Source organism: Gouania willdenowi, chromosome 7 (genome assembly GCF_900634775.1).
Source record: "Gouania willdenowi chromosome 7, fGouWil2.1, whole genome shotgun sequence".
Classification (NCBI taxonomy): Eukaryota; Metazoa; Chordata; class Actinopteri; order Blenniiformes; family Gobiesocidae; genus Gouania; species Gouania willdenowi.
The window spans coordinates 7,769,228-7,793,843 of NC_041050.1; the positions used below are offsets into that span (position 1 = coordinate 7,769,228).

At 38.0% G+C, this 24,616-nt stretch overlaps 1 long non-coding RNA gene across 1 annotated transcript; it reads left to right on the forward strand.

Moving 5' to 3' along the window:
* Window positions 1-819: 819 nt before the first annotated feature.
* LOC114466802 (uncharacterized) lies at window positions 820-15,190 on the forward strand. Its single transcript, XR_003674472.1, has 3 exons — window positions 820-849; window positions 4,625-4,627; window positions 15,067-15,190. It is a non-coding gene; the product is annotated as an uncharacterized LOC114466802 (long non-coding RNA).
* Window positions 15,191-24,616: the final 9,426 nt, after the last annotated feature.

The following is a 24,616-nucleotide window of genomic DNA, read 5'->3' on the forward strand; positions in this document are numbered from 1 at the left end:
TAAGGGACAGCATGTGTGAGTGTGTTCTGTAGTGTGGCTTGTTTAGGGGAAGGTCTGGGTTTAGATGCACTCAGAAATCCATCTAACTGTTCCATGCTGTTCTGAGAAGTACAGAAAGCAGATACTCCTAAAAAGAGTATTTTAATACAAATTAAGATATAGAATAAAAATATAATGATATAAACGATATTGTACTTTTCAATATCCCCATAATAGAAATATTAATATATCTAGAATCTTGATATATTTCCCCTCACTGAAGACGGAAGTGGGCTAAACCCTCGCGCATACACCCTAGGGGACTTGAACATGGTGCAAGGGGTGCTTAAAACATTTATGAATTTCTTTTTAACATCATGAGTAATTTCACACACGGTGTTTGTCTGCAACACAGTTTTTCCACCTTCTGACATTAAAAGACATATAATGTAGCCTTATTCTTCTACTTAATCATTCCTAATGTATGTTAAAGGTTTTCAAACTACCAAATATTTAAGCAAACATAGTCCTGGATATCAAATATGTATGAATGCACACTATACACTAATAGTTTTGCTGCTTTCATGTCTGAAAACTAAATTTAGTCATAGAATGTCCGGGGGGAAACAGGCCCGTTCAAAATGTGTTCTTAACCAGAGTAAACTGTATAAGTTGACGTGTATAAGCCACTGTTTCTCCAGTATACTCTGCTTTACATACTTTAAATATAATTTATGCGTGGAAGTGCAACCTAGGGCACATCAATGTTTGAATTGCTTATTTTCCCCTCCTACTATCTGCCCCTCACTTGAGATCAAACTCGTCAATCTTTGGCCCCTGAACTAGAATGAGTTTGACAGCCCCTGGTCTGTAGGATTCAAAGGTCCCACATGTGCTGTTTAACACTACATTGTTATAAGTGCATCCATTGCATCGGCTTTTCCAAAAAGGTGCAATTATGTGCAAATTAAAACAACAGCAGTATCGTTGATGTGAATCAATGAATAGTTAATGGACCAACATCACTGTGCACTTGAGTAGACACAAAGCTCTTGGAATCATTAGTCCCCAATAGTGAGACATGTGCGGTACAAGATGAGAGGATGCCAGTGTGGTTGAGAGACTCAACAGAGGACGTTTCAAATCTGGCACTCATGTCACCAGCGTCTTGATTGGAAGACGACCATTTTCACCTCTTCTACAAGACTACAGTAGATCTATCTAGTATGGACAGATCAATCCATTTATCAATATTAGGTTAAATTGCACGGTTTTGCACAAGAAAAATTAGATAATCCTGAAAGAAAATCTTTTCTTACTGCATAGGTGTTTCTGGCTATAGGCGGACAATGCATTTGCATGCGCTCCAAAGCTGAGTCTTTACCCTCATCAGAGGAAAATGAAATAAACTCGTCTTTATCCCCTAATGTTTTTAAAAAGCATGAGGATACAAGTAAAAAAAAGCTGTGGGTGATGTTTTGACTCCATTGTGCAGTGCCAGCTCACAGGTATTGAGAGAATGATTGACAGATATCTACCAGTCAGCTCCTAGCAGTTCCTGGACCATGTAATGAATTGGGAGTCTCGCCACGTAGTTACGCAAACAAGGAGCCCCCAAACAGCATGTTGCATAATGTCTCCTTAAAAGCCTATTAGCTCTACCAGTATGGCTCATTTTACCTTGAAAAGTTAGAGAAATATTGCAATATTAAGAGAAAAATATTTTAAATATCGTCCAAATTAAATAAGAATACAAGACGGGGGGGGGTGAGATGGGAGCCATGTCTACTCCAATATTGGTAATAGGTGTGCTTGTCATAGAAGAGAACACATTTTGTGATTTATTTCATTTTCGGGCTTTTATTCTGTAAAATAAAACAGAGAGGGTAGCAGTTTAACTTGGAGTAACTTGGAGCATGGTAAATTTGAATCATGTAAATAAGTTACGGCTGGGCGATTTGGAACAAAACTCATATCTTGATATTTGTTCTCAAAATGGCACTCTACAATAAAAACCTCGATATTTTTAACTCAATAAAGAGTTACCAGAAAGACAATTCTCAGTTACATTTATTAACAGACAGCTGCACAATATGAGCCACGATTGGCTTTTTCTCCTCTAAGGGACAGCACGTGTGAGTGATTTTTGTAGTGTGGCTTGTTTAGGGGGTGGGTTAGGATGTACTCAGTGATCATCTTACCTTGCTTTTCATTCTGTTCTGAGAAATAGCGAAAGTAGCAACTCAATAAACAAGTCTTTATGAAAAAATAAGCTATATAAAAAAATATATATATATATATTGATATAGATGATATTGTAGTTTTCAATATTGCCAAAATAAAAATCTCAAGATATCTTGAATCTCGATATATTGCCCAGACCTAAAACGAGTGTCTCATACATGCATGAAAAGTTACAAACTTAAAGCTGGGGTACTCAAATTGTTTTCTCTAATTAAAAAAAGATTCTTATTAACATCATATATATTGTAAAAGTAATAATTTCTGAAAAAATCTAAGTCTGCGTGCTGTCTGTGCCTTATTATTAAGTATTTTAGTTAATAAAATCCCGGAAGACAAAATGTTGGCGGTCACCCCCTCCAGCTGCAATCACAGGATTTAAAGAATGGAGGGGTGAGCAGAGCCCACAAAGGAGCGTCCTCATTGGCTGCCGCGATATATAGTGAAGCGCGTGCACAGCGCGAACTTGTTTTGGTCTTGAACTAACTTTGGATGCGCAAGTGACTGTTTTCCTTCTAGACAGGTAATCTAATGTTCAATTTTCCGATATTTTGTGTGCATCCTTTTGCGTGGCGACGCGTTTTACCGGTAGTGCACGTTCAGCTCTCTTGCGCGATTTTGTGCACTTCCAGAAAGGAGGAGACTGGGAGGGATTATCAGAGTGGGGGGTGGTATTTACGGTTCAAATTCAGTCATGTCCCTCTGTCATGGTTCAAGATTCAAATAGTGCAGCTTTAACTATTAAACTACGTGTACAGTTAAGTCAACCAATGATTGAAGGGCGAACAGTTGTCCAATTTTCACTTCCTGTCTGTCTGGGCTGTTTTAGACATCCATGGCAATGCCAGAGTTTCCTACTGAACATGAATGGGCCGCTTGAATGTGCCTGCCACATTTTGACAAGCACATTTTAAATTACTGTAACTCTGCCAATATTTGCCTTATTGTAAAAGATCTATCAGTTTCTGAAAGATAAGGTGTTGATGTTAACAACCATCATGGGTCATTACAATAATTTTACTTACAAACGTGTGACGGAAGCATTAAAGCAGCCGCTTTGTTTGATGAGAACAGTGGACATGGGGATAAAATAATTGGATTAAACATTAAAAAACAAAAAACTTCAGCGTATTTGAAAAACTTTAATAAACAGGTAGGCTTAATGAAGCTTGAGTCAAGTGCTGATAATGAATAATACATGAAGTAGCATTGCTCTGTCTTTCTTTACATGTAATACAGGAACATGAAATTGTTGAGACAGGCAGATCAACAGGTGAGATGGAGAGTGAACATGATCTATTAAAATTCACCGTATGTTTTGTGCTTTATTTTTTTGTTTCAAATCCACATAAGAAGTCTTTTTTTTTTGGAGGAATGGACTCTTGTTTCAAATGTCTTCAAGATTTATTAGTGCAGCCAATAAATTGCACATAGCGCCGTTGCACTAAATCAACAATACTTTGGTTTCTACGCCCTCGCATGGATGGATGTTTTTCCATAATGAACTGAATGAATGATGCCTGTAGTTTTGAGTAAATCATTGTGGTACTTTATCCAAAATGCTTGCTTGAATGTAAAATATTATAATGTCGGTTGTGTAAGCCTAAAGCTGCTGGAGACGCTAGCTATTATTATTGTTTTTTTTTATCAGATAAAGACATAGTTTAAGCCTAATAAATCAATACAATGATTCAAGCAGCAATTTAACCTTATACATATTTTTTGAAGCAAATTAACTTTGATTAATTGATTTATGAGGCCTACACCAGCTTTTCTCAACTGTTGGGTCGGGACCAAAAACTGAGTCGCGGACATGTACTGGGTGGGTCGTGGATAATACCTGATGTCGCTCATTCTGGACTTGTCTTTGATTTTGTTATTTGTTGTTATTTTGTAAAAAGGCATATTGCACAGGAAAACAGATTTAATTAAAAAAAAAGAAAGATTGCTTTTGGTGATTTATTGACCATGGCAAAATGTGGTTCCAGGGTGTGACCAGTTGAGAACCACTGATCTACACCATGTGCTTATCTGATAAAAAAAAAAAGTATAGTAGAATGTAATATATATGTGTTGGCATTATTAAATGCAGGCTTAATAAAAGTGTCAAATGTATCAGATGAAGACTCAAAACCATATCTGATTTGTCTACAATCCAACAGCACAATCACAGTAACTGCTTTTATCAGAATCTGACAGTGTAGTGCTGGCAATAAGATCCTTACTTCTTCAAGCACACTGCATCTATCTGCCAAACTCCCATTGTGTACTGCCTCTGTAGAGTACTCCACACTTCATTATATCTTCATATTTTACTCCAGTCAAAAGAAAAAAGAGAACCTTAAACCCAGGGAAGAGTAAACACCCAGACGTTGGGGGTATGTTGGCAGCAGGGGAACAGGAGACAGTCGTCTGGAAGCTTATTCTAAGGAGGAAAGTTGTCTTGCTTTTCCTAATAATAATTATTTCATTATAGCAACTGGAATGCCCTGTGCATTAAAACCAGTAGGGATCTGTGTGTCTGTGTATGTGCGTGTGTCTCAATGAACTGATTTGGGTTTTTCTATTGTCTGCGTTTTACTCTGAGCCAATTAAGGCATTTTTTTACAGAGTGAGGAGAGGGTGTAAAAGTGCAAAGTGTAAAAAGGGAACATTTTGATTGAAGTCCTATTCTTTAGTAAAATATTCTCTTTCTGTGCCAGCCAAGACACAACGGTTTTCTTATCACCCCTTCAAAAATTATGACTGAAGCAAGTTTAGAAACTTGGATTTTTGACGAGTAATCAGAATATGATCCCAATCCATTCCATCTGGATTATGTGCCATTATGTTTTTCTAACGCTTTTGTAAATAGGGCTCTTGTTTTGAAGTGAACTGGAAGTTTTGTCAGTAGCACAATGAAGGGTCTCTGAAAATCTCCGAAATATCAGCATGACATTCAAATGTGTTTCCGCATGTTTTATGGACCAAATGAGCACATGTTGATATTCTACTTGGTCACTTTCTCACTTAAAATGTTTTCAGAACTTTCAAAGGTGGAGAATCAAATGAGATACTGTATCTTTATAGGCAATATTGTAATTTTCTATATCACCAAAATAGAAAACTCAATATATCTTGAATCTCGATATATCGCCCAGGCCTAGTAGTGAATAGTACGGAGTATGCCATTTCGAACACAGCCCCAGACTTATTATAATTCTGGGCTTGGAGCAACACCAACTACGTACAATTGTTTGATTTGCCATCTTTGATGGTGGCAAAGTAATGCAGTGCTGAGTCACTTCAAATTGACACATAAAAGCAAACACAAGTTTTCTTAAGATTCCTTTCGTTTATTGAACCAATATATCATGAAACCTAATAGGAATGGTGTTTACTATGGGTTCAAATAATATATCATCTTGATAAGTGATTGGACTGAGAGCACAAAGCACTCCACCAACTGCGGATCATCGTCTATTCTCTTTCATTAACAAAAGCTATGCGCTCTATTGTTGGCCATGCGTGCATGTAGAAAGTCTAGAAACGTGTACTTTCATGTGCAGCAGGCATCATGCATAAGCTGTGGTCTCCGACTGGACAAATAGGCGAGGGCTGGAGGGGAGGTGTTAAAGTGATTCCATGGCAGGGTGAATTTTGAGCAGCTATGGGAGGCACTCTGTGGAGATGCCCCCAAGGCTGATGGGAAGCTTTGATCAGAGATGGAGGGACATGCCTGTTAAAAATCAGTACTTTCACATTCCTACTTTATCTCTTTGTAGTCCTCTATTTCTCAATCCCCCTCTCCCAGTTTCCATTGCTCTGTTTTTATCCCGTCATTCGAACGTTCAATATTCTCATATTTTTCTGCCCTCCCTTTGAGCCACTTTCGTTATGACACAATACTTGCATCCTCTCCCACTTTACCTTTTATTGCTCACAGAAAACCAGCGTTCAGACAAACCAATGTAGTGGCTAGATTTACTAGACCACTTTAATACCACATGCACATGACTAAAGAATAATATATTGATTAAGATTACACCTCCGCCAAGTGCCAGATATATAGATGATTGTGGTGTAGAAGTTAGGGAAGCAGGCTTGTAATCGGAGGGTCACTGGTTTGAATCCAATCTGGGTCCTTGAGCAAGTCCATTCACCCTAACTGCTCATGTTGTATGTCGCCTTGGAATCTCCTCTTTCCCAGATAATGGCAGTTATCTGTATCACTGATCCTGATCATGGTACCATGATCATTCACAGTTTTGTAATGATATCATAGGTTGTAGACGGAGTTTGAGATTAAATTAAATATATAGATCGTCCCGAGATTCACGCCAACCACAATGTGTGTAACATATACAATAATGCTGACATAATTAGTGACATAATTGATCATGTTGACTGCAAAAAATTGCAAATTTGTAAATTCATGATAAAATCAGGCCAGCGGCCGCTTTTGGCTTCATTTTTGCTGCAGTACCATACATGAACTGCTGGGTGCAGTGTCATTTCACCATTTACACTGTGAAGAAGAATTGTGCAACAGAAGAAGAACCAACCTAAAGTCTCAAAAATTTGGGACCTTTTCACTGGAAACTAATACCAGTATTTTAAAAAGAACAGCAAATTAATTCATATATATTTTGTACAGTCACTTAAAATATTTGTATGTTATGTACATTATATTAAGAATTGTAGTTTTTCGAATTAATTTGGACAAACTGTAATGAAAATCTTTGACCACTAGAGGGGCAATGCTCCTTCTGCCCCCGCAAACTCGGCGTATGCCGTAGGTCCAGTTGTATGGACCCCCCAATTTTTCCAAAATTAAAATGCGCAATCCGGGGGTCATTGAGGAACCAACCTGAGATAACTGAGTCAAATTTCATAAAGACAGATCAGTTACAAAAAGGGAAATTCCTTTTTGAAACTTTGCCTAAGAGGAGCAACATAAACGCTTTCATTTTTCAAACTGTATATTGATCCGGATCTCCTCTAAAGTTTAATGGAATCTTCCATGGTGTAACATCTATCTTTGGCTAAAATCCTGTCAAAATTGGTTAAATACTTTTGGCATAAAACAACTAAATAAACATCAAAGAAAGTATTACTTCCTCGGTGGAGGTAAAATTTGTCGCCATACATAGAAAAATAGCCAGTCAAAATTATATATCTGTGATACTTTAGTTGCTTTTATACCACAGCGGTGCATTTTTTTCTGGGGGGGAGAAAGTGTTTCTGGTGATTAGGTTTAAAGCTCGGTTTTATGTCTTTTCCCGGTTTGTTCGGCTTGGGGATTCACCGACACCAAGCAACACAAGTGAGTAAATTATTCCATTCAATTATCTGAGCATTTGCTCAATATAAATACCATCTGGGTCCTTGAAATAGATTGGTTTAAGGCCATACTAAATTATTAAACTATTCCCAGTGAACAAGTCCCAATTCCCCTTTAAATGAGGCAGACGTATGGGGTTCATACCAAGCCTCTGGTCATCTGTCATTCCGCACTTAAAGGCAGTCTGTCTGGAACACCATGACACGATTCCCAAAAGTCACATGAATTGTGGGTCATGATCGTTTTGACCCTCACTTATCTATGCTGCCAAACTCTTACCCTTTCACTCAACTAAGTAGCTTGGACTAACTACAATAGAGAGAGAGTGACCACGATGTGACTCTTGCAGTATAGACTATAAAACTAGTAGAATACACGATCCTACTGATTGTGTGAAATCACTTTGGAACGTAATGTATTTAGCAGAGTGAGAGCACAGCTTCTTCTTCTTTTTTTTATTTTTCCACATGACCTCATTCAATCTCACTCTCACTCAGTCCAACAGACAAGGCAGACCCAAAGCAAAAAAAAAATGTTTTAATTTTTTTTATTCAGCCATCCCTTTAGGGTCCAAATCAGAAAGTGAACATATGGCTGCACTGGAAAGTGCAGCAGACACTATTCTCTAAACGGCCTTCGCTTAGTGCTTCAGCGTCTCTGTCGCTTTGAGTGGAGGAGCGCTCACAGCAGCATCCACAACATAGATGGCATCTCTAAAGCTTTCAGCTTTGTGTATAAAAAACCATTGCACGACCTATGGAGCATAATATAAAGTTGCTAACCAGATTGGTTTGTATTCACAACAGATTTAATTCTGTCTAATTAGCATACGCTGTTAAACCCAAGAAAAAGTGCTTTGAAAAATGAAAGTCAAAACTGATTTTGAAACTAAAATGAGAAATGAATGCAGTTTTTAATTTGATGTGATGACTTTGAAAAGGCAGTAGTATTCATGGAGACACATTTTATGGGAAACATCTAACACAATGAAACTGTATTTTTTGCCTCTTTTTGAAAAAGAAGACAAACTCACAAAGAAAGACCTTCATCCTCTAAGTTCTTAACAATATAACTATTTCTTCTCTGACCTTAAAAGAAAACATTCTCCTGGCCAGTATTCACCTTAAAGGTGGATTAAAACATTTCAATGCTGAATTTTGAATATTAACAGTTCATGCTTTCTTATTCTAAGTAAGTCCCTGATTGTTGACTGAAAGTAAGACTATGACTTAATTAGGAGAGGCCTTAAAAAGCTTTTTCTAAGTCAGACATAAAAAATGAAGGCGTATTCGATTTGTTTGTTCAGTGTTCATTTCCACAGCGAATTTTCCTTTAGTATTAGTCATAGTCTTTTGACTAAAATGCAACTTAGTTTGAGTCAAAATCGAGTTAAAAGATCATTTTCAGTTATAGTCTAGTTTCAATCATCTAAATCAGTGTTTCTAAAACGTTTTTGGCCCAAGTCCCCCCTTTCTCTTATTTCTGAATCCAAGTAAAGCCCCTTTGTCCGACTCCAACATTTTGCACAGAATTCAATGTAAAAAACAACTGTAGAGCATAATGATAACACACATTTAAAAGAATCCCATTGTAAGTAAGTGGAATGAAACAATATTTCGCGCCTCCTGAATTAATGTATTTCTAAAGTTTTTTTCTCTGGTCATCTCCCACCTGATGTGGGACAAAGACTGACCTTTGTATTGTTGGTTTATTTTCTAATCAAGATCATTTCCATTATCATTATTATGATTATCATTTTCAACTAACAAAAACCGTTACAAAACCCCATATTTTTAACATTTTTGTTTATTAATTTTACACTTTCTTTTTCTTAAGTACCCCCTGTATTTCTGATTTAACTGACTTGGTGACAGTCCAATTTGTAAATTACATCTGATAAGGTTAACTATCTTTTACAACCACTATGCATGCTTTGTTCTTGCAACAAATACAAACAGATATTGCATTTATTATATTGCTTTTTACCTAAAAATTGACATTACAAAACCCCATATTTTTTAAAGTTTTCATTTGTTAATTTTCCACTTTTTCTCGCTCAAGTACCTCCTTGTTGTGCCATCCTGCACCCCTAGGGGTACACGTAGCCCCATTTGAGAAACACATCTAAAAGAGAAATAAGAAAAAGAAAAGAGAAAAAAAGGGAAAAAAAGGGGGGAAAAAAAGAAAATGGAAGAAAAGAAAAAAAAAAAAAGAAAATAAGGGAAAAAAAGAAAAAAGGAAAAAAAAAAAAAAGAGAAACACATCTACATGACATTAAGATTTTAGTTGACTAAATATGTTACAGATATAGTTGACTAAAATATAAAGCATAAGAGATAATGCATTTTTTTTGAGAGTCAATCAGCATTTATCAACCTGATATGAAATGGTATTCATATTTGTTAATACAAACAGACAGATTGAATATGATCAATGCATAAGACCACATGATCACATTAGTTCTGATTGGATTTGGTTGCATGTGACAAAATTATAGTTTAATTTTCATTAGTTAACCAAAAAAAAACAATTTGTTTTGACAGTTTTTGTTCACATGTATTTTTTTGTTAAGTCATATTCTTTAAATAATGTAGTCGACGAAAAGTGTGTCGAAAATTTTCAGTCAACCAAATAAACGCTGTTCAGCAGCACAAAGAGTTTTTTGTGTCTGTGTGTTTTATTCAACATTTTTCACTCCTCAGTTCTCTTTAACTTTATTGAGTAACTGATTCTAGCCAACAAGCTCTCAGGTACTTCATCGTACTCTTTAAAAACTCTGGGTATCATTTATCCCACCTCCAGCCAAAAATGCAACGTTACTAGCATCTTGAAAACATGTGCTCCGACACTTCATCATACATCATAAAGAAGATAAAGTAGGGAAAAAAGAACTTCCTCTTTCTCATTTCAGATTGTGGGAGCCATTTTTCAAAGACCGTGTATAATGGAAATTATGAAAAGGCAATTTCACCCATGGCTAGAATTGAAGCGACTGGATGCATAGCTAGCATAGTGCTTTTTAATGTTAGCTTGTAGCTGTGAGGGCATTGACACTTCTCTACTGCTGATGGAAAAGTTTGTCATCCTGGCAAAGCGTGAGTTCAGATAACAAAGACGGACATTCTACAGCTCAGTGTGTTTGCATTCTACTGCAAGAAATATGTAAAGCACATATTGTATCTCCAATATGTAGTGATAGATTATACACTCCATTGTGTTTGAATTATTCTACAACGCAATCTGTGAGCATGGGATTCAGGAGTATGGTACTTATAGGCTACTGTATTGTAGTAGGACTTCAGTGTTTAAATAATAGATGAATAATATATATTTAGAAATGTATTGACTTGAGTGCGATCAAGCTGAGCAACATTTGCATATGTTTTAAAGAATGACCTTTTTACCAAGTCACTTAAAAATAAAATGTGTGTGTGTTTTTTTTTTTCATATGGTGAAGGGTAATGAATCATTTTCCGTCTTTTTTCTGCTTAGTAGAAAACAAATGCAAAGAAAGATGTAGAAATCAATGCACGGCTGCTGTGAGTCTCTAAATGGCCCTTTTGCAGATGAAGAGGTTATTCATAACAACTGACTTTTGAGTGATGGACTTATACATTGTATTATAATTTAAAACAACAACATAAATACATAAAAAGGATGCGTTGGACAACAGAAGCGTTAAATCAACACATGTAATTTAGATCCAGTTGTCTTATATTGTTTATGTTGGATATCTTAAAGGTCCAGTGTAAGTACAATGCTATTTTTACCCATCTCTAATCGTTCTAAGAATCACAACAACATAGTTTGTTTTCCCAAACTTGCCGGTTTTCTAGAGTTTTTGCCCTCTGAAAACTCACTTTCAGAGCGTTCCTTAAAAAACAGGCTGTTTTTTGGGCCTTCATGCATATATATACTGTACGTATATCACAGCAGAAGCAGTAAATTATTAACAGTCTTCCTTCTCCTCCTCTGACCACAGAAATAGTCAATTTAAGCCGACAGTCCATTGTTTTGTCCAATGTATTGCATTGGATCACAAACACGTCAGATCATCCCATTAAGGTAATACAAGGCGGTATAACGGCTACTAAAAGTGGAACTGATTGTGACACTCACAGAAGCTGCTACGCCGCTTTCTTCTCCTCCTCACCTCTTCTGACCACAACGATAGTCCATTTAAGATGATAGTCCATTGTTTTGTCCAACCGCTGCATCGCATTGTGTCACAAACTCATATCATCCCATAAACGCAATACAAGGCAATGTAACGGCTACTAAAAGTGAAACTGATTGTAACTGCTCTTTGGTGTATTTATATACTGGATCATCTGAACGTAAAAATATTAGCTGTGATATTAACTGGAATATCAATCTGTGTTTTGCCAGTGAGGTAGTTTGAGAGGGAGGAGCTCACATTCATATGTAGGGTAGGAGGAGCCAGGATTGTCTAGAGGAGGAGTTTCCACCTTGATTGATTCCCTTTAATTGATAAGGACATCACAATTACATTGGTAACCCAGATGTATTGTTTTTGAGTGTTTTAGTACATGTGCTAATTTACAACACCTATCCACAGATGGCTTTTAAAAAGGTTAAAAGTAACAGAAATAATAAGAAAGTAAGAAGGAAATATGCACTGCACCAAACATTACAAAAAGAGAAGCAATATTCAAAGTTAAACCATTATAATATGATTTTTTTTCATAATATTGCCCCTTTATAAAATTAATTACATAAATTGTATTACCATTGAACATGTGACAGTTTGTGATGCCATCAATTTATTGGGTTTGGTAATCAATTATCACAGACGGATGTTCATCTATTTTATTAGATGTAATTAATTGTTCTCGGTTCATCTGAATATTTACATCTTACTTGTATCCATGTGCAATAGTTTTAGTCTAAAATAGTTCAACAAAAGTTCTGTAGAAAACTAAATATTCATCAATAGAAATTGGACCATTTGTATTCAAATATAAAGCCGAAAAGTTCAGGATGGGACACATGAATATATTGAATAGATACATTAATCAGTGTCTCCTCTGTGATAAAGCTACACAGTGGTTTTCAGAGATGTTATCATTTAAATGCTGAATTGTTTTCTGCTGAATATCTTCAGAAGAACGTGACACAGATGAGTACCTTTTCTTCTGTAAAATAGATTTTTGTTCAATGTACATCTGACAAAAAAAGATAGCCAGAATGTGTTAACACTTGTGACTGATTAAAATGCACATTATAACAAAGACAAGTGTAATTCAATTTGCTAATCATCAAACTCCCAGATCAGGATGCTTTGTTTTTTGAACAAAGTGGAAAAAATACTTATAGAGTAACTAAACCCCAAACCCACTTTTTTCTGCTGAATACATATGTATTTGGGTATTAAGTAGTGCTGTTTATTAATCTTAGTCCCACTATTTAGTTGTAAAATGTCCGTCATTCTGGCCACTAAGGGTTGAACGCCGTCTATTACAATTGATTTTTGATATTGGCTGATTCTTTAGATTCCCCTGAGTCATCAACTTTCACTGTCGGCTCCACCCCTCCTATAAAAGCTGAGCGGTGGGAGGAGGGTTTCTTCCAATCAAAGCCCTCAGTGAGCATTGATTGACATCCTTAATGAGGAAGTCCACTGAACCAACTGATGTAGCGCTGATGTTTTTGACTCTGTGCTTCTATTAAGAGCAGATTATGTGCTAATCAGAGGGTTCACCAAGCTATGTGTATATTCCTGTCTGTCTCTGCGTGTGTGTACATCTTATCGCTATGTGTGCGAGGTGGTGTGAGAGCAGGGATGTTTGCCCCCCTGAGTGCTGTATGTAAGGCTGTGTGTGAACTTCACGCCTGTGGTAGTAGTGACAAATCTCAGCTTATGAACTCGCTATGGGTGTGTACAGACACGTCATTGTGTGTATTACCTTATGACAGAAAGCAGGGATTTAGTTACTCTTTAAAGGCACACTGTGTAACTTTTGGCCACGAGGAGCGCTAGACCTGTAACCTTCACGTCAAGCGCCGCTAGTGGCCACAAGCGCCGCAACACTGTTGCAAAATTCAACAAACAGTCAGTCGGGCCTCAATCATTTAAAATAACTCAAATGGGTCAACTCTTTAGGTCAAAAAGTCAGTGGTGTGCCTTTAAAGTATAAGTACACCCCCAGGTGTTTGGTGATCTGCAACTAGGGGGAAATTTAAAAAATGCCTTAATTATGGGTGTTGCTCTTATAGTAGTTAAGACACGCCCAGTCACATCAGCCCCGCCACCACAGCGCTGCACAGTTCCACATGGAGCAGTCAGTCAATGCTCACTGAGGGCTGTGAGTGGAGGAAGCCTAGTCCCTCCTCCCATCTTTTGTAGGAGGGGTGGGGCCAACATTGACAGAGAGTGACGTAACTGATCTAATTTCAGCCTATAGAAAAATTTAATTGCAATGGCCAGTGTTCACCCCATGAAGGACGACACTGACATTGTACAACTAAAAACGCTAAATTTAACAACGAAGACTAAAATGTGAAGAGTGGGACTAGGATCAATAAAAACATGACTTCATACATAATCATTTATATATTCAGCAGATCAAAGTGGTTTTAGGGTGTACTTACACTTTAAAATGCAATCGACTAAAAGCAACAGTATTGCATTAAATTTAAATGAAGGTTGAATCAGGTTCATTGAATTTGTTTTTAATTCTCTTATACTGAATTTCCGACTGTTCTTCACACACTTGATCCTTTAAGACACATACTGTCTTCATTTCAGATATTATTTTGTTAACTATAAATGTTTAATCCATTTTTCATTGTCAGATTGCATATATTCAAAATAATCAGTAAAGAGATACAAAAATGGCAAGAAGCTCCACCTTAAACTTCACATGCATTAGGAACGACATCATAAAGAACGTTAATTACACCCTTCGATAATACACTCAAAACATTAAAAGTTTTCTTTTGTTAAAAAGGAGTTCATAATGTTTCAGATTGTTGAGTTTGTACTTCCATCTGAGAACTTTTTGGTATTCCTACCTTCAGGTTAAACCTTGCTGTTTTCACACTAACCTTTGGCTGATAACAAACTTCTGGGATTAAAAAAAAAAAAAAAAAAAAAAACAGTCTCTGCCCCGGGTTGAGTTTTATACATCCAACATAAGCTCCCTCTGTGTGTGCGTAGAAATGTATTTACACACATTGCGTAGCCATTTCCATAAATTATGCATATGATTAAGCGTTTCAGGGCATTGCCTGTAATGCTGCGTTGTGGTGGATTGTGAAGGGGCGTAAAGCATCTGGACCTGGTTGCCTTTTCCTGCCAGCAACATCTCTGATTTCTCTGCCTGGATATTAGGTTAATATGGAAACTAAAGTAAAGTGTAAAAGTGTGTGTCAGATGGTATACCTGAGACAAATTATCATCATCTTTGTGTTAATATACTGCTGTATGACATTATGAACCTCTGTTTTTAATACTGTACGATGTATATCGGTTAGATATTCATGGTGTGCAAGGCTTTAAGACAGACATAGGCAACTGGCGGCCTGGGGGAGACATGTGGCCTTCAGTTCAATTTTTTCTGGCCCCCAAAGCAAATCCCCCAAAATTGTAATTCAAGAAGTTGGCAGGAATATGAAGCCCAACATAATACAAAAAAAAAAAAAAACTCAAAGTACACAAAAATGACTACAAAAACACACAAAACAACAACAGGTTACAGTATAGCTCCAAAAACACACAAACTGTTGACAACAGTACACAAAATACAGGAAACAACAACAAAAATACAGAAAGTGACCCGCAAAACACACAAATCGACAACAAAAATGCAGAAAATGATAGAAAAATACACAAAATTACAAGAAAAACACACAAAAATAACAAAAATACACATGATGACCCCTAAAACAAACAAAGTGACAAAGTGAGATAACAACAAAACCACACACTCTTTATTGAAGCTCTGATTGGTCATTTTTCTAAATGCTTGCATAAATGTTGATAATGTGCCCCTCGGATGAGATACAATCATATTTTTGTGACCCTCAGTGTGATAGAGTTGCCCATCCCTGCTTTAAAGGGGACATATTATGCAGTTTTTCTCCATTCGCTCTAAGAACACCAAAAACATAGTATTTGAGGTTTATTTTCCCAAACTTGCCTGTTTTCCAAAGTTTTAGCCCTCTGAAAAGTCACCAGCAAACTACAGTACAATATGAGACATCACATGGACAATGACCTAAGGCTTAGCATCAGATCCAAATCTCTGAATGGCTTTTTTTGTCAAAGTCCAGACATAAAACGGATTGAGTTGCTTTGACCTGAGCTCAAAGAGGTTGTTCCTGCTCAAAAACCACCAAAAGCGTCGCAATAAAAGTGGATGAAAAATTCCTCCGTATAGAGGTGACAGGCCCATTACCAGTTAACACTGGATTGCTGTTCGTTCCCGCTGAGGTTGGGACAGCCAATCACTAAATTAAAGGGTAATTACTTTTCAGGCAGGATCAAGATTGCTTTGGCAAGGTTTTTCCTTTAAATAGAATAAAATACTGCACGTAGTGACGACAACATGTTTTAGTTGCTGTTACCTGCAACTTTTCACTTTAAATATGTGAGAGACCAAGTAGCAGCAGCAGCAGCAGCAGCAGTAACAGATTCATAGTGAAACCCAGAGCACATCTGGTGAAGCTACAAAGCTCCAGGCCAGTTTTGTCTGTCTTTGATAATAAACCCTGTGTGGATCCGACCAGAGAATCCACTCCTCATCCCTGGCTCCGAGTTTGGCTTCACAAAATCCCACAACATGCAAAAACCACCGGCAAGTAACCACTATACAAAGGGCCATCCATCCCTCTGCTTACCTGAGCGCAGAGCAAGTAGATGGGTTGATCCAAACCCTGTGACTGACATGTTTTGATGAAGACATTCTATAAATATATATCTTAAAGTCAACTGAACTACCATGCATGTTGTTGAACTACCTGGACGTACAGTATGTATGGGCATATGTGTATTGAGTGCTGATGTATCCTACTCAAGTAGAAGTACTGTTGCTTGATTGAAATTGTACTCAAGTTCAAGTACAACCAAGGGTGGAGTAGCAATTTTAAAAGTGAGGATGTTCTAAGGGTAGGGCAACCATGGATTCTCAATTCAGTTTATTAAATTAATTTACTAAAACCATGATAAAGCTGTCATTTAGTCATTTTGCAATTTCCTTTGACCCATATTTGCTGCCTTTTTTTTTTTTTTTAGATTTTAACTTCCTTTTCTTTCTTTTCCATTTGTCCAAGTCCTTTTTGCCACTTTTATCCAAATTTTGTCCATTCTTTAACCATTTTTTTTTTTTGCCCCTTCTCACCCAAAAAGGGTACCTTTTGCCCAATAAATAACACTTGTTTCCTTTTCGCTACATTTTGCCTCTTTTTGTTCAGCATCTTTGCCCTTTTTTCACTATCCCAAACTTACATACCCGATATTTCAAGAGGGAAGCTCCGCTCGGAGCATTGATACTGTCAAGCGCTGTATATTGGCTCATATGGGTCAACATCTTTAGATCACAAAGTCCACGGTGTACCTTTAAGTACAAGTAAAAATACTGATTTAGAAATATTCTCAAAAAAGTACAAGTACTCATAACAACAACTCAATTACAGTAATGTGAGTACTTCTAATCAATTACTATCACCTCGGTGTATGGGAAACTGAAATTGAATTCTAACACTTATGGAGGACATTGAAACTCAGCAAAAAAAAAGAGCAAATATATCCCAAAACTCTTCCTTCTGAGCTTGTATTGCCTATTTCTGCTCCACTTAGTGGACCTGTGAAACATCATCATAAAAAGGTAGGTTTGAAATATTTTTATTCCAACTCTACAAATTAATACGCAGAAAATGAGTGCTGGTTCACAAGGCACTTATCTCAAGCAGCTTGTGTACACTTAGCTTGGTAATTATTCATTTTTCAGTGACCTTTTTTGCACGGAGCACTGTCTATAATGGCTAGAGAAGTAAGTCTACCTAAGATCAGTGTTCTTCATAGTGTGATTAACCTGTCTCACACCTGTAACTATGGCTGGACTCAGGTCAGTGACCTTGTTGACAGGAGTTATTAAACAAGTGATGGAGCTGGTGAAAAGCGACACTGTGTCACCTGTGGCTCAGTCTTCTCTCTGTAATGGCTTCTTGTGGTTTAAAGAAATAAACAGAAATTTGGTAATCTTATAAGAATGTATTTTAGGTTATGTTTTTTTTAACTCCGCCAAGGAGGTAATGTTTATTACTATACTAATAATAGTTTGTCTGTTCAACCCAGTCTCATTCCAAATGTGTAATAACTACGCTTGTCCACAGCGCAAAACGTAGCCATTTCAGGCAAACGCCTCTGAAAGCGTAAAATGATTACACATCATCAGTCTTTTCTATGGGGCATAGTTCAGGTCACGTGACCGCCGAGAAACATGGCCAACATTCCCCTAATGTTCACTAGAAATTGCTAAACGTTAAGGGTGCACTCACACCGATGGATCCTACAACAGTTAAACCGCTCTAGGATGTGTTTGTTTTCGATAGATCTGCCACGTCCGAGCGGTGTGAACATGCAACCAAAGTCTAGATCGGATCGAACAGGCAAATTCTAGAGTGAATGTTTTTGTCGGTTTCGGAACATTTCCACTGAAAGCCTAGAGTGATGAGGCGGATCATCTGGAAATATCGGCGTGCAGTATTGTGGGTGAATCAGGAGAGCTGGTGATGGCGCAAAACAGGGCGTTAATACCAATATCACTTTGACCCATTGTTGAGCGCATCTTCTTCAGGTTTCTGTTTTGCTGCCTCAAGAAGTCTCTACCCTAGAAACGAACCCTGAAGTGGTTAGCTCATGCAACTGCACCAAAGGCTGTTTGGACCGGATCAGAACTCACGCTTTGAATGCAAACCGAGCCAAACCAAGGTTTTCAAATTAGCACCTGTCTTTTGCCCATTACGGGACATAATTGTATAACTATGAATAATTAATTACATTTCACAACATGTACAGAATGAATTTTTCTTTAAAGTACTGTATTCCCATATTAATTTCAAAGTGCAGTTTTCCCTCGAACACTCGCCAGGAATAGTATGCTTAAGCTTCCGTAAACGTATGTAGAGTAAAAAAAAACAAGAATTTAGAATTTATTTGAATGTGAAAAATGTGATTGAAGGAGTGATTAATAAAGGATAACTTGTATGACACTTATATGCTACAGTCCTCCTCTTTTTGAAGTCAAGTTGCTTTATTTAGCGTCTATTCAAGGTTGACTAAAGTTACTCTTTGAAAAGCCACATGCTTCTCACATCTACTTCAGCCACATTTCCTTTCTCAAGGTGAAATTCCTCAGTCTCTAACAAAACAAACTATTACTTCACTACAATGGTCAAACTAATAGATGTGTATGTATGTCGGGCACTGGTAGCGTAACGGTTAAGGAAGCAGGCTTGTAATCAGAGGATCACTGGTTGGAATCAAACCCGGGCCATCACTGTAGGATGCTAAGACTTTTTTTTTTTTTTTACTTGTCTGCACATGCTGTCAAAGGTCAACACCACAGGAAGTGCAATCATTATGAGACAGCAATGCATATTTTGTTATTGCAATAAAATACATTGATTTATTTTATTGCTTAATTGTGACCATCACCGGCCCTCCCAAAGGAAGGGTAAGAAATCTTTTATTATAGGGAGGATATAAAAAGGGAGAGCAGTGTTACACCTAAGTGGAGAGGGAGGGGGAAGGGGAGGGGAAAGGGAGCAGGGAGGAGAGACTCAAGGAAGGAAATAGAAAAGGTGGGGAAGAATAGACTGTTTTGCAGTGAGGGTGAGATGTGAGGTTGTAGAATATATTGTGCTTATTATGTTGTGTAATCCAGCCAGTATGGTGACAAGTGTGAAGCTTAGCTATAATAGTGGTGGCTGTGAACAGGGGGAATGAGTGAATGGTAGTACCTAAAGCAGGTATTTGGGATTAATGTGTCTGAGGTTAAGCCCAGTATGAGTTTTATCCCACATCCCAAGGCGTGCCAGTGCATCGTATACCAGTATATGTGCAAAAAAAAAAAAAAAAACGCTACTGCAAGCCCAGGAACTGCCCTGGGCCCGCAGATGCAGCCAGACCAGCAGAAAGAGCGGAGGCCAGGGAGCCCCAGGCAACCCCCCCGCGGCCGAGCAACCCCCCATATGCCCCCAAGATCCCAGGCCGAGAGGCAGCCACCGCCCCCCCACACACACATCCGAGGAAGCCCCAAGCAGCCGAGCACCCAGCGCATCCCCCCACCGACCCCAACCCCCAACCCCAAGGCCCCCCGCCAGCATCCAGCCCCAGCAGAGGAGCCAAGGCCCCCACCCAGCAGACGGATGCTAAGACTCTTAAAGCTGCAGAATGTAAGTTTTTATTGGCTTCATTTGGTCAAAAATTGATAATCACCATAGAGCATATTGTAATCCAAAGTGTTCTGAGAGCACAGTGTGATTTTGCCCCTTCTCTTGGCCCATTAGTGTTCTATGAGCGGTTCTGGGCGTTACTATTGGCTGCCCGAATGAAGTCGATGTGCGTTTACGTCCTCTGTAATACATACAGGAGAAGTCCCCATCGTGGCAATTAGGCACTCCAGTTACACAGCAAAGTAAGCAGAAAAAGGAAGACCAAGGTGGTGAAGCAACAGTCTAAAGTCCCAAACATACTCAGGTGGAACAGAATATTCAGTGATCCGCTTTCAATTCTCACAGATTCCCGTGACTGCGCAGGGTCTGCCCCACGTACTAGCTTCAGAGGGAGAGTGATAACAGAAAATAAATGTCTTGTAAATCTAAGAGAAGCTTATTCAAGGTGGAGAGAACAGAGTCTCTAAAACATCAGAAAACTCTCGAATAACACAAGATAGAGTCCCTATATTTGTCACTAGTTTCTATTGAAAAAAAGGTCATTAAGAGCTTCACAGTTGTGAGTGTTCACAAGGATACCGCTAAGGAACGATAAGTTTTGAAACAGGGAGGGGATGGGGGAGCGTGGTTGTTTCTATACAGTTTCATCATTCTACATACTGCAGCTTTAACTTTAACTGTATGTCGCTTTGGATTAAAGCATTTGCTAAATTAAATTGGTAGTTTTTCAGTTTGTGTTGACAGACAATAACGCCCCCTCAAAACAAAAAGAAATATAAGTACCAGTAGTGCCCTTTGTGTCTTACTTAGTCACTCACTTTAGTGCTTTACAAAGTAAAGTTTTGATCATCTTACATATCTTCTGAACCTGCTCAAGAATGCTTATCAGCCAAGAGACAGTGGTAATGTAAAATATATAAAATGCTAACACCTAACCCTGGGCAATGGTGTCGCTCAACAAAACCAAGGTAAAATGTCTGAAAACTTGTTTTGACGTGTATTGCCATAAGTTTTCATGTAAAAACCCCATACATACACATTTCCATAAAGATGAGATGTAAATAAAGATGCGTTGAGCCTTGGAAAAAACTTCAATTCAGACCTTTTTAGAATATTCAATGGACAAGTCTGGTCTAAAGCATCACAGAGTCAAACAAAGTAATGAACCCTGCATTTTAAGGCTTACTTAAACTACGAAAATTAAGTACCTTTACTCTACATTTGAGTACTAGTAGTAGTAGAGCTTTACAAAGGTTTATATCTCTGATATCAAACAAATGCTTAAATGGATTTCCATAGGAGCAGAGCATCCTCCATGCAGTCCTTCTCTCAACAATATTGTGTCTAATCTCAATGTTGATAATATATCCCTGAAGTCATGTGATCTCTTTGGACCCTGAAGGTAACAGCGCCTTGGTAAAACCTTATCTTCATAGAAATGTTATCTGTTGCTTTCACCCTTTCACTCAGTGTCACATATCTCTGGATTTTAGCACCAACAGCAAAGGCAAGGCGTTTTGTTTTTGATACCTTTTCAACAACGACAGGTTGATGTCTGTGCGCTATTTCCTGTAACTTCCCCTCCCAGTGACCTTAAGGAAACCACACCTGAGACCAGCGGACTGTCAGACTTAGTGACAGGCAGACGCAAAGCTGTTCTGCGCTAATGCTCCTGTTTGTCAGCCCGTTCTGCCAGTAATTACAGGATCTTAGTTGGAGTCATTAAACATTCATGGCCATCATTGGGCTGATTCTACTACTACTACTCCAGTGGCATCCCTTTTTTTTCTCATGCTACTGGTAATGCACCTTTTTTCTTTTAGTTGTTTTCTTCAAAACACAGATCTCGCTGCAGAGCTCTACAACTTTTTTTATTTTTCATCTTTTGTCCACCATACATCTGTTTATGAAGGTCTTTTGTAACATGCCATATACTTTACCGACCAGCAGTGGCAAACCACTGCCTCCAAGCTGTATTTAATGTAGTTATTGTTTCGGAACAGCACGATTAGCCAACTCGAGCAGAGGACCGACCAGTTCATGCCTTAATAAATAAAATAAATTACTTCACTGTGTTCCCCCTGTGTCTCTTTTTCGACCACTCATTTTCTTTTCTCTTTCTCACACCGAGGAAATATAACAATAAAAAAGCACTTCCACCTCCACCAAGCTCCAAATGATTAGCCTGGCAAAAAGCCACACCCACTTCCTTACTTTTTGTAAGAAAGTGGGTCTGGTAATGCTGCCGTTTCTGCTCATTTACCCGGTTCAAAAAATACAGAGCCAATCAGAGCCGTAAAGAAAAAAATCTGCTGCGCCAAGAAGTGTCAAAACAAACATGGCGCCCATCACGGAGAAGACGTTCGGAGCTGCTGCTCTGCTCTTTTTTAATTAAAAGACCCGGATATTTTGTTAAAACCACAACAAGAAGAGGCTTTAAAACTGTATATCTGAAACGTACAGCACCACATTCTCCCCTGCTGGCTCCGTTGTCGCACTATGGTCGTCACGTCCTCTGATCGCGTCCGCTCATCGTTTCATTGGTTACTCGGCGTGTGTTTGTCCCGCCCCGCTAAGCCCCCAGAACTGAAACTCCTGGTAAGCACTTACAGATTAATCGTCTGTATTAAACATTGAATAACACAAAGAGATTAGGATGGATTCCAGGCTACCACATTACAGTGATCGGTTCCATGATACCATGGTCATTTCCACTTTCAAGGCTTGTAAGAAATTTCTATTCCCATTAACTCATTCAGAGCCATTTTCAGATTTTCTACCTCCCTCAGTGCCAGCTGTTTTAGAGCATTTTGACTGATTTTTAAAGACCTACAGAACATTTTGTACTATAACAAGATTCTGAAAGATTGAAGACTCTCATCAAAAATTTTTTTTGCTTTATTGAAAACTAAAACATCTGAACATTGGTTTCCTTCTCAAAAAAATAACAACACTGAGACAAAGCTTTTGATGGCAAAATTATAATTTTTTGCTATCTGGCTCACAGTTGAATGTTTTGCTTACTGTATTTTGTATCTGCTCCCCCCATCAATCACACAGATGTAACTTCTTCTTTCTCCCGACACGCAGAGATGACCCGTTTGGCCCGGTTAGTCGATGGTTATATCTCACTATCGCAACATTATCAATAATCCACTCAGGTCCACACATGTTCTGTGTTAGTATGTGGTGCTGTGAGCTGCTGGATATTTCACAATATCACTTCATAGCGCCATAATCTTCCTCACCCCTGCTTCTCCCTCCTTAGCTAATGGTAGCATCTGTGGCTAATCTATCATCCAGAGGTGTGCTACTACCATGTTCAAGGCACCAGTTGGTCACTACATCAAGAGAAGCCTTATATTCACAGTAGAACTCCGTCACAGTGTATCCTAGCAACTTCCGTGAAAAAAAGCCAATTGACGTAATATTATGTCAATGGCAATGAATGAGTTAATGTATATACAGTATGTTCGAATTAATGGGGACCACCATTTTTTCGTAAAATTGCAATTAAAGACATCAACTCGACATACAGTAAATGAGTCAAATTTTATAAAGATCAGTCAATTACAAGCCAAGCTAGGATTTTTTTTTTTTTTTTAAACTGATCCAGAATCAGTGTATTGGTCTGGATCCACTACAAAATGTTATGTAATCTTTCATGGCATTAGATCGGACTTCGGTAAAATTTTTGTCAAAATCTAGTAAGTACGTTGACGTAATCCTGCAAACAGACAAACAAATAAATGATAAACGCTGGTGAAAATATTACCTCTTTGGCAAAGGTAAAAATTCTTATTATATAATGTGTGCTCATATGATTAGAAGTTTGTAGGGCTTTGCACACACAGTATTGTTTAACACCTGAAATATTAAACCAGGTTATTGCCAAACCTATGGATTAAATCAAATAATGAAGGCATGCATTAGGTGAATATATAGGCTTTTCGTTCAATTAAACATGGCATTGCCATAATATGGAGGTTATCTACAGCATGTGTGCAAAGGTTTCCAATGTTGGGTTAATGAACTGGGCAAACTGGCTGATTCAGTGATATGGACTGTTGGTGAAAGCTTCTTTATTGGTTTTATCATCACCTTAATCTAAGTAAAGGTAATCTATATGTATAAACAAGTGTCAAAATCTTAAGTATAAAAATGTAAATATTCTGTTTTGGTAAATTGTAATAATTTTTTGGTTCAGCTCTGCAATGCTCCAACATACAAAAGTATTTATATTCATATCTTACACAATGGAGGATTGAAGCATAAATAGAGAGAAGAAAGGATGGCATGAACTCAAAGAAATATAAAGGCAGCTTTTGTCTCCTTCATGAACCGCAAAGCAGCAAAAAGTGAGAGGGAGCCGAAAATCACTACCATCCCACAGGATTAAGGCTGAGAATTACAAAAGCACATGCACTATTTGGGTTAAATCCATGTGAGGGAGGTGCATTTAATATGAGAGATGGGTCAATTTAATACACTGAGCTTTATTACTCTTGTGTGTCTTTAAAAAAAAGAGCAAACGCCCACAATACAAACTAGTGTATGGCAAATGGTTAGGATTCTTATGCTTTCCTAAGAAAAAACTGCAAATTCTAACCCTGACCGTGGCATCTGGCACCAGCAAATCCACAAAACACCTTC